General features: G+C 41.4%; 4 non-coding genes across 4 annotated transcripts; 3 read left to right on the top strand and 1 right to left on the bottom strand.

Annotated features, from left to right (window-relative positions):
* The first annotated feature begins 5,554 nt into the window (after positions 1–5,554).
* On the top strand, positions 5,555–5,627 carry TRNAK-UUU (transfer RNA lysine (anticodon UUU)). Its single transcript has one exon. It is a non-coding gene; the product is annotated as a tRNA-Lys (tRNA).
* A 1,850-nt stretch (positions 5,628–7,477) lies between these two features.
* Positions 7,478–7,549, top strand: TRNAD-GUC (transfer RNA aspartic acid (anticodon GUC)). The gene has a single exon. It is a non-coding gene; the product is annotated as a tRNA-Asp (tRNA).
* Positions 7,550–8,810: 1,261 nt separating this feature from the next.
* TRNAK-UUU (transfer RNA lysine (anticodon UUU)) lies at positions 8,811–8,883 on the bottom strand. Its single transcript has one exon. It is a non-coding gene; the product is annotated as a tRNA-Lys (tRNA).
* Positions 8,884–13,125: 4,242 nt separating this feature from the next.
* On the top strand, positions 13,126–13,232 carry TRNAL-CAA (transfer RNA leucine (anticodon CAA)). The gene is made up of 2 exons: positions 13,126–13,163; positions 13,187–13,232. It is a non-coding gene; the product is annotated as a tRNA-Leu (tRNA).
* The last annotated feature ends 222 nt before the right edge of the window (positions 13,233–13,454 follow it).

Below are 13,454 nucleotides of genomic sequence, written 5' to 3'. Positions count from 1 at the left end.
CCTTGGAATGAAATTCACTTCAAGGTCAGTTCACTACAATCCAATTCAGATGACCACATTTAAAAAGTCTACTGAAATATAAAATAAAAAAAATAAAAAATAAAAAGTCTACTGAAGAAGTACTAAAGGAGAGTGTTTAAGCAGCGTTGAGCAGTGAGATTTCAAAATGAAATTGTCAACTATAAATTGGCACTTGCCATCTACCTCTACAAGGATTAAATCACACGTGCTGCTGTAGCTGCTGACTTTCAACATCCCCCGAAGGGAATTCAGGGTGGAGATCAGGCATGAGACACTCTGTGCTTTGGAAAAATGAGTGGAACAGGTGTTCAGATAGATGTTTTCAGGAGCTGAGTTTGTGAGCCAACCCTTGCATCTCCTCATATCTAGAAAAGCACTAAATCCCTTCATGATGATGTCTGCTCCTCATGACTAGCAGAACCCCTCTACAAAAATATGTGTTTGATTACACGTACTCCTCCTTCACCAAGATTACATATACACTGACCTTCCCTTACCTCTTCGGAACAGTGTCTCAGAGCTATCTGAGATGCTGTCTCCCGGGTTGCAGTCCTCATTTTGCCCCAAATAAAACTTAACTCGTAACTCTCACTCTGTGCATCTTTTTAAGTCGACAAAGGTTTGAAACCATATGAAAGCCCCTGTGCTCCTGTCCTTTGAAGTAAAGGGCTTTTTGCTTTGGTCTCCAAGGCCTCCCTTGAGTCTCAAAAGGCTGGTTCAAGAGTTGAAGATTAGGAATTGTGAAGATATAGAAACAAACAATAGCTGTTGGGCCAGGAAACTGATAACAATTTAGACTATAAACCAGCCACACAGAGGAGTCACTGAACTTCCAGTTCCCTAAAAGATATACCTAAAGGTCTGACACACATTAGTAAGTTTTTACAGGAAGCAGACACCCACTAGATGAAAACCAGATGACTGCAAGCATGTAGACCCCAGACCGGTTGAAACCAGAAGATTGGTGATGCTTGAAACTTCACCTGGATGCTAACCAATCCAAGAACTGTGCACAAGCTGATCACGCACCCTGCAGCCCCCTCCCTGACACTGACGGTTAAAAGCCCTTTGCCTGTGCCTAGATATTAAGATGGTTTTTTAAGGGCACTATCTTCCTGGTTAGCTACCTTTCTCAAATAAAGTCACTTTCCTTGCCTCAACACTTTGTCACTCAACTTACTGGTCTGTCGTGCGATGAATAGCCAAACCTGAGCTCAGTAACATGTTCTGCACTCTTCCCTTGAAGATATCAGGCTCCCTCTTTGAGAATTCAGGCCTGACATTCAAAGGTGAGAGCAAGATAGCAAAAAATGGAAGTGGGGGAGGGGGTGCAGGAAAGAGAACCAGACACTTTGGAAATTGGGGGAGCAGGACCAGCTACGTAATTTACAGGACCCAGTGAAAAATGAAAATGAGGGCCCTTCGTTCAAATCAGGAAGAAAGTGCCATTAGGATTATGAAAATATACCCATATGAAAGTGGGCTAGAGGCTCAGTTCCATCAAGAATCCCACCTAACTTACCCTGGCACTGTCAGGCTACTAGCCTGGAGCAGGGACAACAGGCACATGCCACATCCTGAGAGGTACCAGGGTTAGGCTCCTGTACCACAGTCCCTCTTCCCTAAACCTCCCAGGGAGCTTGTTGCTGAGGCAGGTGTGGAAGGAGAGCAGAGTATGTTACTAGCTGAAGGGAACATTGGCAGCTGGAAACCCATTTCTGGGAGGCAGGACCTGTGAGAGCCGAGACTTCAGCTAAAGCCCCACAGCTGCACATGCTCCCTATCCTACTGGACCTCACAGAACATGTGTAAAGATAAAACTATTAAGAATTTCAATAGAGCAATTGCAGAGCATTAAACCCCAAGAACAGAACCCTTCTGAGTATGGGTTTGGGGGCAGTGAGCTGCATGACTGCTCAGGCCTACAAAGCTGGCCCCCAAAGCTGGCCCATTTAGGGAGCATAAATCAGATTCAGAGTCTTGTGGGAGAGAGACAGGCTTGGGCTTGGTCCATCAGGTGACAATATGTCATCTGCAGCTCCTTTAGCTGCTCCAATTTGTAGCTGAACTGTGACTGTAACGTGGGCCTTTAAAATAAGAACTTTAAGCAGATGAATTGAAATTGAAAGATAATTTTGAAGCTAAAGATGAGGCAGTAAGGAGTGAATGATAGAAATGAAATATGTGTGGCATATGCCCACAAAGAGGGAGTGACCCTCAAGGACTCAAGTTGCTTTGCTGGAATAAGAATATTTGTATGGAGCTTTTGAAAAGCTTTATAGAAGACCACTAATAATGCCAAGGTCTGGACCCCGACAGTACCTCATAGAATTTCCAAACCCTCCTTCCAAGGTTTTCCTGGGAGAGCACTCAGGACTAAAAGTTACTGGCTTACAAGACCGTGGGTCGATGATTCTCTTATTGAAGGTGTTAGTTTTATTCTGTTAATGCAGCTGGGGAGGTTACTGGGAATGAAAATATCTGAGGAAGTGATGATTCCATGGCTTCTGTCTTAGGAGGTTAAGACAAAGCCTGTGGCTTCTGTAGCAGAGAAGATGAAAAAAAGGTAGAATCAGAGCCCTGCAGAATTCAGAGGGAATTGAGAAGGAAAGAACAGCTCAGAAAAGGAATCAATCATCTCCTGAGGTAGACTTATGTAGCAAAAATCACCTTTCTGGATTTTGTATATTGGTGGCTAGGTTCACCTCAAGCACCTCAAATTCTCTCTGCCCTTGGAAAATGATGAAGTCTGGTTCCTAAGGAGTTTGGAGTAATGATAACATGTCTTTGTAAAAATCCACTTAAAAGTTTCACCTCTCCAGTAGCACTTTCAATATCCAAGACTTGAAAATATATATATATTAGAGCAATCCAAATCATACAAAAGAATGTAGTATATAACCATGAAAATGAAAGGGGAGAAGTCTGGTTTTGAATAAGCAGGCAGCAGGTGGCTGTGGGCTGAGGTGTGAACAAAGAATCCAGCCAGGGGAGATCACCTTGGGCTTCACGCCTCCCTCAGCTCTGCGAGTGAAAATTCTCAGAAGTAGTTGCTTTTCCTTCTTTTCCGCCACGTCCATGCCCCCTGCAGGGGCACGACCATACAGTGCTCTTGCCCTGTCCTTGGTCTTGCCATTGACGCGGAGGAACTAAGGCGTCCCAAATTCAGAGTCCGGGAGTGAGCCCTGGGAGACGCGGTGAAAAATGTTTGAGTTCTAAATTCATCGCTAGAAATCGGTGTAGGAGACCCTAACGGGTTGAACAACAAGTTCCTGAGAAAGGGTTTCAGAGCTTCGGTTTTCTTGAGTAAATTGCAAAAATGCAGATAACTTAGAGATTTGCTTGTAGGGCAAACTAAATGAAAGGTGAAGGTTAAAGATGAGTGGGAAAGGGAGAAGGGGAGGAATCAATAGACTTGTGTCGATCAATCTGTATATAAATTAATAAGACACAAGAAAATACTCAAAAGCCGTAAGCAGAGTGGTGCAGCAGAAGTGTGCTGGGCCCATAACCCAGAGGTCGATGGATTGAAACCATCCTCTGCTAGTAAAGCCCACTCTCATTTTTCCCCCCTCCACGAAAACTGACCTCTATCAAAAACGTGCCTTTATCAATGCTTATAAAGCTCACAACATATTGGGAAAGAATGCAACATCTTAATTATGTTCTATGTGCAGTGACTCTATCACTGCTTCTTTACCATTGCAGATGTGCTAACATGCCTGTGGTGTTGCAGGAGCCGCCCCTCCCCATGTACCCCGCCTGTCTTTTGTCTGTAGTAAAACTTTAGCCAAAGAATAAGTTTAATCAGGGAAATGAGAAAATGCAGTAGCAAAGGAAAGCAGTCAAACAGGATAAATAATAATAGTTTAGTCATTAAGCAAAGTCAAGGACTTTTAGTTTCTCCTCAAGGGCTATAAATAATATTCTGAGTCATATCCTTTGAGCTGTCTTGTAGGTACTGAAACCCCCACCAGGTGGAAGAAGTTAACTACACGATGACCTTGTAGCCAAGACTTAAGCTGCCACAATTCTGAGAACTGACCTCAAAGAAATGGGAACAAATCGGCCTTGGAACTAAAGATTGGCTGTACTCAAATCAATCAACATGGTGCTGATTAGACCACTACATCACCAATTTCAAGATGACTGTCAGAGCTGACTGTGCTGTTTCTGCATGTAGCCCCCTCCCTCTGCCTATCCACCCCTGAAACTCCCCTTTAAAAGCTCTTGCCCACTGATTGTCAGTGTGAGCCTTTGGACAGGAGTCCGTCCTCTCCCCCGGTTGCCGGCCTCCGAAATACAGCAAACCTTCCTTTTCACCAACCTTGCCTCTGGAATATTGGCTTTAAAACAGCGACCCTACTTTCGGTAACAGTTTCATGAACAAATGAAGACCTGTCGTGACAAAGGCAGCGAATGCTGTTTCACTTGTCTGGTCCTTCCTGACTTTAAATAGAATGGAGCTCAAGATAAAATGTGGAGTTGAAAAGTACACAGAATAGGACAGGGACAAATGTGGACTCTCCGCATTGGCAAATGGGAGGTTGGAGAGACGAGGGGAGAGTAGAGGGGAAAGGAGACGGGGGAGAGGGTGAAGAAAAGGAGTGTGAAGGACAGGTGAGGAAATGTGAGCGTGCTGAAAAGTGAGATGTACGAAAATTTTGAAGAAGTGGGTTTTCAGGGAGTTCATTTCCTGGATGGAAGCACCATTTCAAAGTGGGTGTTAAGTTTGTTTCTTGCTCTGACATTAAAATTCCAGGCAACTCCAAGTCTGAAAGAAAACACTGGAGGAAATGAACCTCCTCCTTGTAACGTAACCTTCATTCTTTACCCAAATTTTTATTTTCCTGAAGTTCTTCCCACTTACAGAAGTCATTGCTGAAACGATACTCTGTAAGCCGGTGAAGGAGCCTGTCTGCCTGCTCTAAAGCCACCTCTGATGAGTAGGTGCGGCCTCAAAGAGCTGTCAGCAATCTTTCTTTCTTCCTTCCTTCCTTTCTTTCTTTCTTTTCTTTTTCTTTTTATTGAAGTATAGTTGATTTACAATGCTGTGTTAGTTTCTGGTGTACAGCAAAGTGATTCATGTATACACATATATATTCTTTTTCATATTCTCTTCCATATGGCTCATTACAGGATATTGAATATAGTTCTCTGTGCTATACAGTAGGACCTTGTTTATTATTTGGTCCTCTCTTGATACTTAATTCTATTTTTTTTCTCTCCTCCATCTACTTTTTCACTGTCTGCTATCTTAAATGTAGGAATATTCCCTCCCCAATGGATCCCATCCTACTCTCAGCACCACTTTCCCCCTGCAATAAGTGCTACACAATAATTGTGTAATGAAGAAACAGTTTGCGGGTTAAATGGAGTCTTCAATACAATCAAGCTCAGTTGTAGTGCTGCGTCGACGGTACATGATTAATGCCCCTAGAAGACCCAAGTAAATTCTGAAACCATGAGCATCACTAGTACTCCTTGGTGTTCTTAGTCATTATATATAATGAATTAAAGCTGTTATTGCGGAGCCTGGGTAGCTCAGTTGGTAGAGCATCAGACTTTTAATCTGAGGGTCCAGGGTTCAAGTCCCTGTTCAGGCAACACTTTCTCAATTTTTATTTCATTTACAGTTAGGTAACAGAGCCCATTTACGAATGTCTCTGAAAGTTGGGATGCATTAACAGCCAAATCAAGCAAAAGCACTGCCCTAAAATAGATTACCTCTGAGTTTTTCATTAATTTTCCCTTCCCAATATTCACAGAAACACTTTCCCAAGTTTCTAAGAGGAACTGAAAAAGGGCATCATATAAAAATAATAAACTAGTAATAGAAGTAAGCCATTTTAAATCATTCCCTTGAAATGATTCATTAATCTGGGAGTGGAAGGGAGTAATTTGGGTGGACCTACTAAATGTGATGGTATTAGGAGGTGGGACCTCTGAGAGGTGATTAGGTTATGAGTTAACCTCCTAAATTGAAATAATGCCCTCTCAAAGGAGACCCCAGAGAGTGCTCTGTCCCTCCTGCCATGTGAGGTAGCAGTGAGAAGACAGCAGCCTGTGAACCAGGAAGCTCTCACCAGACAATCAAAGAACATGAACCATGAAGATGTGTCTTTTAGGCATTTGGTGCCTGTCTTCCTTTAGGGAATCTCTTTTGTTTCTTTAGTCTGAACAATAACATAAGATTGTATGTTCTTCTTCCCCACCTCCCTGCCCTCTCACCACAACCAGTTTTAATCAGTATTTTTACAGCTATTAGTGTATACTTTGGTGCAGTTAACTGTTTATGCATAAAACACTTCATCTTTCATTCTTAATTTTAGTGGGTTAAATAGTGTCAGCTGGAATTTGTGTCTATCTAGAACCTCTGAATGTGACCTTATTTGGAAATAAGTTTTTGCAGATGTGACTAGTTAAATTAAGATGAGGTCAAACTGGGTTGGGGTGGGACCTAAATCCAACTACTGGTATGCTTATAAGAGAGGACACAGATGCAGACAGAAAGAGGAAAGTCATAAGAGGACAGAGGCAAAGATTGGAATGATACAGCTACAGCCAAAAAAAAATCTAGAATTTCCGGGATCCACCAGAAGCTAGGAAGAAGCAAGGAATGAGTTCTTCAGAGAGTCTTTAGAAAGAGCATGGCCCTGCCAACATCTTAATTTTGTACTCCTAGTCTTAAGAACTGAGAGAGTAAATTTCAGTTGCTTTTTAGCCAACCAGTTTGTGGTAATTTGTTCTGGCAGTCTTAGAAAACTTACTGTTTTTCTCTCTGTGTAGTACATTCATTTTAGTAATATATATCCAAGTTGTCTCCAGTTCTCTGCTGCCTGGAATTGCTACAATGACTATCCTCTGTGAAGCCACCTATGGAAATGAACTGGAATTTTACTGAGGGATATCTCTAATAGTGGAATTTCTGCTACCAAGAGGCTACACAAAAATAAACATGCATTTAATGCCAACCCTGAAAAATTTAAGACCTGGATTTTAAGACTAAGCCCGTACCTTTATTCCATGTAGAAATCCACACATCTGTATAAGATTTTATGACAAAGTGAAACAGAAGAAATCACACTGGTGTGAGAAAAAGTTCCAGGGAAAGGTGACCCTTGAGGTAAATCTAAAATAAGGAAAGAAGTTGAGGTGAAGAAGTTATTTTGAGCAGAGGGAGATTTTTGCTTGTTTTAAAATTTACTGTCTTCCTTGCTATCAATGAACATTTCTTTGCTATTAAAGTGATAAAACTATAGCAATGTGGCAATCTTTGGTGGGTCCGTTTTTAGATTTAGGTAAGGTGGGGAATTCCTATTTATAGACTCTTATAACAGATTCTTATGGTAAGGATTGGTGAAATTCCCAGGAATTCACTGCCCATGAAGAGTTCAGGATACAAAGGGTGAATGTCTCTTCAATTAAGGCTCTTTGAGACCCGTTTACCGCGTCTTCCTCGTTAGTATAGTGGTGAGTATCCCCGCCTGTCACGCGGGAGACCGGGGTTCGATTCCCCGACGGGGAGATAATCTTTCTCTTTTTCTTTTATCCCCACGGAAAGGAAGTCTTTCTTCTTTGTTTCTCTTTTTGTTTTTTTAAGTCGAACTCCCGCGTGTATGGTTTATCAATGCGTTCACCGAGCAAGTTACTGCCTTCTGATGGAACTCTACTGCCGCCTTCTCTCTGGAAGAAGTCACCCACAGCGAGAGGGTCCAAAATGTGCCCATTTGGCCCTGGAAATATTCCAGGATCTTGCAATGGGAATTTTCATTTGTCGACTGAGATGTTGGAGATGTTGCTTGTACAGGAACCGCCCTTGGAAAGCTCTCAATGGTCCCCAAATTTTGATGCACATTAGAATAACCCGGGTGCTTTTAAAATGTCTGGGGGTAGGAGCCAGGCTTCAGTAGGTTTTTAAAATTCCCACCTAGGTGATTTCAATATGCCTCAAAGTTTGGGAGCCGCTGGCCATTTCTTTGTCATTAGTTACTCTGACAATGTTACTAACATATTCAAATTTTTATTGTATTTAATATAAAATGTAAACTATTTGTAAAGCATTAAAAAAAAAACAACCCACTAGCGATCTAACATAGATCATATTGTTACTATCCATTATGTAGCAACAACAAAAGTAACTTTGTGTTTCTCCTCCAAATCTTGTAAGTCGCCACCGAGTGAGGAAGTGTACAGCGGGGATACTATGATTTAAATTCATGTAAAAATATGGACATTTGCACTGACTAATTCTAAAGTAGTTTAATTTTTATATGTAAAAATAAAAGCCTACTGTTGGTTAACAATAAAAAATAGCTGATAAAATTGTCTTTATTAGGCTCTAGCTAACATAAGTTATACAGTACACCTAAACATATACAATATGCTGGTTTCTTTCATACTTGGAAGTTTTGAAATTTGGACTTATACAACCTGTAAAAATTGCTGAACTTGTAGTTTATGTAAAGCAATTATATTCCAATAAAGAGCTTAAAAAAACCTCAGAGTCTGGTGATTCTTTATGTTTATACAATTACATTTAGTAATATACTTAACTGTAAAACTTTTTATTTAGAAATAATTTCAAACTTACAAGAGGTTGCAAAAATAAAAATACTATATGGAACACCCTTCACCAAGATTCATCTTTGCTTAACGTTTCACTGCATTTTGTCTATTATTTTCTCTATCTATATCATATTTTTCTGAATGATTTAAAGTACATTACATAAACCTTCCACCTTTTCTTCTGAATAAGCCAATGTGAGTTGCCTAAAGAAACAACACAGCGCCTGAACAGGGACTTGAACCCTGGACCCTCAGATTAAAAGTCTGATGCTCTACCGACTGAGCTACCCAGGCCCTCAGTGGGAAAATTATTTCGTCGTATAAATAACTAAGCGCAATTAGCAGTTTCAATTCCCAGGAAGAGCTGGAGCGACCTATGGCTTCAGAAACAACCAGGGTCTTCCAAAAGTGTGGCTCAACCACTTGAGTCATTTTCTCACCGAGCAGACCATTTAACCTCTGCACTGTACATTCATTAAGCACACTTTTTAATTGCTGGGAGAATGAAGATTATTCCCAGAGTCTATTATTGCCGAAGGGGATTCGTTGATCTGGGCAGAATGACCCACTGAGACCGTATTTACTTCTCAGATATGTTTGAAGAGAAGATACACAGGCTCCCTCACCAATCTGTGGGGGAACCCGGAGGAGATGACCTTTTCCAGGAAAGATTGGAGTAACTGAGGTGAATCTTCCAAAGAATGAAAAGATGGGGAAAGAAGGTGAGGTTTATAAACTTGACCTAATGCAGGGTTGTACCCTTCGATATTTTCCCCTCAGTTTCAGGAATGGGATGTCTGGGTTCTTCAGGGCTGGGGGAAAAAAATCCAAGGCTTCCTCTAATTTTCTCCTCCACATTTTATCTAGAGGCCCAGCTCCTCCAAAGACAGGAATGACTTGGCAGTTAAGGAAAGAGTACTCCTGTTCATTCAGTGCTTTTTGGTTCATGAGACAGTTTTTGAGCACCCTTGGGGAGATCATGGGGACAACTTCCCAAAGCATAGGCAGCAGAAGATGAAGACAGGAAGTGCTTAGGGTTTCATGAGGACTAATTTTTGAGTCAATTATTGACTATTTTTGAGTCAATAATCCTTCTCTTACTTAAGGCATTATTTATTGTCTTTTCTATACATGAAGCCAAATGCAATCCTGACCAAGTATGAAGAAAATAATGCATAAAACTCACATATTACCCTTAATACTAACCATTATGAAATAATGTGTATGTAAATGTCATCTTATTATATGTTACACACAGAATGTCATAAATTAAATATAATGTGACAATTATATACCTGGGGAATAACATTTAGATATTAAATGTGGGTCAGAGGCCTGCAGGATTTTTTTCTCCCAATGTCTAAGTAATGTATAAATAAACATCCTCTTTCTATCTCTGAGCTTCATGCAATTTTAGGTACTTTTTCTGATTCTCAAGGTCATTGATAAGATAAAGATCAGAGGTGGAAGAAAGGATAGGATGAGAGATCAGGTGAGGCCTAGTGATAGAAGAGTGGGCAGGAAGGGATGATAATCTTGATTTGGGAAAGGGTGGAGACAAGTTAAGCAATGAGATTATATGTTACACAATTTCTCTGCTGGATGGATTTCTTTGCCTTTACTCAAAAACATCAGGCTTCATCCCACTTTATCAATTTTGTCCTTGCTATTCCCTCTGCCTGGAAATATCTACCCCAGATATTCACATCTCAATCCTTTTATCCATTCAGGGCTTTGTTCAAATGACACTTCAATGAGACCTTCAATAATAACACTATTTAACACTGTAAAAATCTACCTCACATCCCACATCTCTTCCTTGATTCATGTTTCTTTATGGCTTTTATCACCATCTAGCTGTCTGTTTATATTAATTATGAGACAGAGAAAAGCAACCCTGGACATCCAAGAGCTGATCTGGCATTTACCGCTACATCTTGATGTTTTCTTGCTGAATACAAACAATTTTCCAGAACATCAGTATCAGACAAGACCTCTCTAGTAGACTAAGACAGAAACAGAACAATCCCATAGTTGTATCTGAACACAGATAAAAACATGAACATTGTTCAAGCCTTAGAATACCAAACATTTCCCTCTCCCACTCCATGTAAATGACTGCTGCTTCTTTGCTAATTTCAGCTCTATTTTTGCTCTAGTTTGCCTTCCCCTTAGATAAGATTTAAGATATTCAACCATAGAATTACCCCCACCTCCTGACAGTACACAAACCACTGCAAAGCCATACTTCCTTAAACTCTCCCTGAAATCACCTAACCAAAGTCCAAATCCTATAATCAGTTCTTTCTAACACTCTTTTACTAAGACACTTCACTGTTCCCCGGATGTGTGTTCTCCCTTGCTGCAACAATTAGTAAAACCAAATTTTTCAATTGCAGGTGTGTCAGTGGTAGAGTGTGGCAGGAGTGTGTCTTGGCACTCATTAGCTTGGTGCACTGTCTGCCCACACCCTCCACCCCACCCCCACCTCCCCACCCCACTGCTCCACTTGTATATCCTCAGACCCAACTACAGAATCTGAGTATACATTAAATAAATATTGTTAAATAAATAAATAAGTGAATAAATAAATAAAGTCAGCTTTATCCATAGGAAAGCAAAAGGTCACATTCTTGGGAAGGGAAGGTCTAGAAAGCAGCAAATAACATGAGGGTGAGTCAAAAATTATCTGCACGTGAATTTTTAGAAAAGACTAATACACCATTTTTTAACATAATCTCCTTGCTTTTCAATACACTTTGTCCATCTGTCAACAAATTTTTGTATTCCCTCATTAAAAAAGGTTTTAGGCTGAGCTGCGAGCCACAAATGCACCAGTCTTCACTTCTTCATCAGAAGTGAATTTTCATCCTCGTAGGGCTGCTTTCAGGGGACCAAACAGGTGAAAGTCCAATGGAGCAAGATCAGGACTATAGGGAGGATGCTTTTAACACCTCAAAATGAAGTTTTTGCAGAGTGTCAGCAGTGTGGCAGAAGTGTGTGAATGTATATTGTCATGCAAGATCACAACGCCCTTGGATAGCAGTCCTCTGCATTTAATCCGAAGTTGAGGCTTCAGCTCTTCAATAAGCATCTCACTGTAGGGAGCACTGTTGATTGTTGAACCTTTGAGACATGGCTGATTTGCAAATGATTTGCCACATGAGCCACTGTCACTCATCTATTCGACAGAATCATTTCATGTGTGCTCTCCATGTTGTCAGCTGTGGACGTGGACGGGCTTCAGGCTCCTTCTTGATGGGTAACACTAGTACGACCTTCCTTGAACTTCTCTATCCATTTATGCATACTTCTTCGCGACAAAACACTTTATAGTGCGCACAAAGTCTTCAATAAATAACGGCGCCAGGTACACCCTCAGACCACAAAAACCGAATCATTACATGCTGCTCTTCTTTCGTGCAAATCACAAGTGGGGCATCCATTTTTGCTCGCACTGCAGTTACTAATGAACTGATGTAACACGTTCACACGTGCACAGCACTGATGGGGGAAACAGTAGCCTTGAACAGAAAGCGCTGATAAGACAGTGCTGCCAACAGAAGTTTTAATATAACAGGAGTGAAGATAATTTTTGACTCACCCTCGTATTTTAGGTGCTCAATCAGACAAAAAAATTACAGACAAGTAAACAATAAAAGTAAAATCAGTTCCCCTTTGGCTATTGTCCATACACAAAGTAGCCTGCAATAGCTGATTTACACTTGGTGTCTGCAACGTTGGGAGCTCTAACTAGGGTGGGGGGTGGGGGAGAGGGAGGGAGGCAGAGAGGGAGGGAGAAACTATTTGTTACTGGGTAACGCCATCAACACTTTTAACTCGTTTATCTATTATACTATATCATATGACATATCGCATCCCCTTTCCCTAGGTCATTGGGAAGAAATTAATAGGAGAAAAGAAATGAGGGAGATAAAAGCCAGTGAAGAGAAGAGGTGGAAGGAGAAGTGAAGATTATGGGGAGAAACACGGGAAGAGCGTGCAATATGCCCGCCTCTTACTCTTAGAAGAACAGTCCTAATGTTTAAATAGGTTTATTAAAGGGGAATTTTAGCTCTTCTTACTGGCTCTCTCCTTGCCTACGTTACTTTTTAATGTATTGTGGGAATGAGAGAGCATGAACACTTCCGGAAGCAGGCTGAAGCGGTCTTCGAAACCAGCGCTAACTTGGTCCTACGGGTCCTTTTCTGTGATTTGCTAAATTCCCACACCATGGGGACCGTCGAGGGCCGTGGGGCTGGCGGGCCATTGGGAGGCAGGCAGCGTGGTGCGGGAGGAGTAAGGGGACGTTTGGTGGGAGCGGCTTCTCAATACCCCGGGCTCCCAGGCTCTGGGGCTGACTTAATTTTGTGCCATAGCAACAGACTCCAGCTTCCATCAAAACTTTTCTTTTTGCCTCTTTCGTTTTGCATTCAGTTCAGAGCTTGTGCTTCACTCTACATACTCTGGATGCAGTACGGAGCTCACTGGTTGTTAATTACAGCAGCAGATTGTACGATAATTAAACACAAGCGTGTCAGGATGGCCGAGTGGTTTAAGGCGCCAGACTCAAGCTTTCGCTTCCCCGGCTCGGGGTTTCTGGTCTCCAATTGGAGGCGTGGGTTCGAATCCCACTTCTGACAAAAGGCTTTTTTGTAAAAACCTTTACGCTCAAATTCTGCAATTTTTGTGAGTGAATCACAACCACCTTCGTAGGTGGCGTTGCTAAATCTTACCCATTACCACCTATATTTCACCCTTCTTAGACCAGTGCCATTTAAATGTTTGTTCCCTCATAACGCCTGCCTTCCCTCCCTCCTTTCTTTTTCTTTCTTTCCCTCTTTCTTTCAATAAAAATTGCATGT

The sequence above is a fragment of the Hippopotamus amphibius genome, chromosome 11, assembly GCF_030028045.1.
Source record: "Hippopotamus amphibius kiboko isolate mHipAmp2 chromosome 11, mHipAmp2.hap2, whole genome shotgun sequence".
In the NCBI taxonomy this organism is placed as follows: Eukaryota; Metazoa; Chordata; class Mammalia; order Artiodactyla; family Hippopotamidae; genus Hippopotamus; species Hippopotamus amphibius.
This window is presented reverse-complemented; position numbering and strand designations above follow the sequence as displayed.